Source organism: Limulus polyphemus, unplaced genomic scaffold, assembly GCF_000517525.1.
Source record: "Limulus polyphemus unplaced genomic scaffold, Limulus_polyphemus-2.1.2 Scaffold2202, whole genome shotgun sequence".
Taxonomy (NCBI): domain Eukaryota; kingdom Metazoa; phylum Arthropoda; class Merostomata; order Xiphosura; family Limulidae; genus Limulus; species Limulus polyphemus.
In genome coordinates this window covers 1-3,322 of record NW_013667812.1, presented here as the reverse complement: position 1 = coordinate 3,322, position 3,322 = coordinate 1, and positions in this window count along the sequence as shown.

The following is a 3,322-nucleotide window of genomic DNA, read 5'->3' as shown; positions in this document are numbered from 1 at the left end:
ACTTCTTGTTTCCTTTCTTGTTCCAGTTGCCACTGCTGTAGTCTCTCTTCTTGTTTCTTTTTTCGTTCTTCTTATTTATTTTCTTTCTCCTCTAACAACTGCTGTAATTTCTCTTCTTGTTTATTTTGTTTTTCGAGCTGCCACTATTGCAGGTTTTCTTGCCACTGCTGTAAAATTTCTTCTTGTTTCTTTTCTTTTTCCTCCAACAACTGCTGTAATTTCTCTTGTTTATTTTGCTGTTCGAGCTGCCACTGTTGCAGGTTTTCTTGCAACTGCTGTTGTCTTTCTTCTTGTTTACTTTCTTGTTCTTCTTGTTTCTTTTCTTTTTCGTCTAACAACTGTTGTAATTTTTCTTCTCGTTCTTCTTGTTTCTTTTGCTGTTCTTGTGTTGGTGCCATCAAATCTGCTAAGCTGTAGTTTGATTTTCCGCCTCTCATTTCCATATTCTTCTTTTTTTTATTTTCTGTCCCACTCTCTGACACCAATTTGTTACTTCTCCGTTCGTTAGTTAATTTTCCGTAACTTAGTTCCGACGAAACTTTAGCGACACAAGTCCTTTCTTAAATAAAACTGGTTTATTCTTTCTGAATATAACTTTGCGATACACTTAATTTCAACAGTCGCGCTATAACAACGAACGTCTCACGCGCTCAGCTTCAACAATACTCCGTTCAATTACACACTCTCTGACTACAGTTCAATTACTCATCACCTCTGTTGTCCCGTCACGTTGTGAACGTCTTATATATACAAGACTAACACATATCTAGTAAATGCTAGGGCATTCTTGAAGGAACAGGATATTTCTAGAAACAGGTGGCGTGATACTAGTCACGTGACCTCGCTGACGCAACAATATTTACACTTTGACTTAGCCATACACAGAGGAGCTTCTGGATATATTTGACGTGTATCTGTGCACTGTATCTCAAAGTTCACTTCACTGAGCTATTGACAGACACGTATAGCCAGAACCAAATCGCTTCCTCATTGAAAGCTTATGTCACGACCATACCCAGTCACATGTCATCACATTACTGTTTTGTCATATTGTTGCTTTACTCATTTGGTGGCATGTAAATTTATGTGCATCTACTGTTACACAATACAGCCATTAAAGATATTCCTGTTGGCACTATGGCCATACATTAGATCCAAATAAAGCTTTACTTCTATCAAAATGTAGGGAATTCAATAAAACAATCAATTGACTGCTTCTCAGTTGCATGGTATGTAATCAAGTCATATGATTAATGCTCATTTCAATCAGTTTGATCAAGATTAAGAAATTTAGCAAAAATACACTGCAATCTCTATTACTCATTCACTCAAACCATCATGGTATGGTGAAGTGTGCATCTTCATCCCACTTACCATTCAACACAACTCTGAAAATTAGCTATTGAAGTTAACTCCTTGACTATTCTTTGATAAATTGTTTAGGCAAAGTATTCATGATGAAACTTAGCTGAATGGACAGCAACTGCTGGTTGAAGAAACATAAGTGTAGAGGACGACGTTTCGAAAGTCTTCTGCCTTTCGTCTTCAGGTCAGAGTGTCAAATCAAATCAAATTCGTGGCAGGAATGTAGGTTTAAAAATATTTCAGGTCTCAGAATTAATTTCTGGGGCCTGAAAGACAACCAGGAATGGTCATAAACTTTTGTTTCTCTTCACCCCGCACGTTGAGAGATTAAGTGTCAAACGAATTTGTATGGAGCCACTAGGCTTAGATTAAATATAAGCATGGTGAGAGAAATTTTGGTGGGCGCGCGGAGTTAAGGAAGATACTGAATCAAGCGCGCCGGGAAATCCGCTGAGAGACTGTCGTTTTGCAGTTGGTGTGGAACACGTGTAATTGTTTACCCACGTGGCGTTGACGTCAAGTTTGAGTAGCGCAGTCGTCGTCACGGAATGAGTAGGGAGATGCAGACTGAGTGAATGCGATTTTGTTTTGACAGGTTGCATATAAGAAATTTTATTGAAGTTAAGGAGATTTTATAGAATTTTGATAATAAACTAAGACTAGTTAACGATGGTGGTTAGTCTTATGGATTTACTAGTTAACGGCCGTTTTCAGGGGGGCTGGGATAGAATATCCTATGCCATGTAAAATTTTGTTGCAGGGGGAAACGTGTGTGCCCAGAGAAAATCTGCTTCCAGGGCCAGGCGCCGAATAGTTTGCCTGACCTGTGCCCGAAATGCGAGGCTGAAAATGAATAAAAGGATTGGTTAGTACACGATTGTTATACACTGTTGATATAGTTGAATGGAGAGATGTATGTTTACCATGTAGATGGTGTGGCTGCTAGGACGAGAAAGGTACTTGTTTGACTGTTTCGGGCTTTGGTGTAGTATTTTTGGGCTAGAGTGTGAATATGGTCTTTAATGACAGGTATTTCGGTGAAGTTATTGACGTAGATTTGTGGGGTGTATTTGGGGAGACGAAATGCTGTTTTGATCACAGCGGCTTGTTGTTGTTGAATCTTTTTACATAATGTGTCGGGCATATTACATGTAATGGGCCATCCGTAATCGTAGAGAGGTCTGATGTAAGCTTTGTAGATTTTGATGATGGAGTGGCTATTGCAAGTTATGTTAGCGTTGATAGTGTTGTTGCAGATCTTCTTAAATTTACGCCAAAAAAGTGCGGGGTTGGGTTTCTACTCGTCAGTGGATTGGAAGAATATGTTCCAGTTATGTCGTTGCTGGATTTTCATTAGCCTTTTAGTTTTAATTTGATTATTCGTGTTGTTTATGCATTTTTGAGTGACCTATCGCGTGTTCTGATAAAATTGGTGGCGGAGTCTTCTCCTTTCGTGGATTAGATGGTTTATTTCTGGTGTGAGTTTCCATGAAGTTAGGTTGGGAGTGATAGTTTTGGTGGGGACAGAGATGTTGACTGCGTTTAGTATGATGTTGGTAATCAGGGAGGCGTGATTGTCTATTTCTTGTGCGTTGGCGGCTGATGTTACCATTTCAGGAAGTGATTCTTCAATTTTTTGGGTCAGGATTGAGAAATCTAGATGCGAGAAGTCTTTACTAATTTTGGTAGAATTGGAGGAGTGACGGGAATTGTAGATAGTGAATGAGATATGATCGCGGTCGTTGTGAATATTGCTACGTATCCGAAAGTTGTTCACGTGAGGGATGAGGGAAGGGGATACTATGGCTAGATCTAATATGTCTTGCGTTCCGTTGGGAGGTCAGTGTATGGCTATGGTTATGGCAGTTATTTTGGTGTAAAGTTATGTTGCGTCAGCGAGTCACATGACCACTGTGGCGCCCTCTAGTTTCTAGAACTATCTTGTTCTTTCAGGAAT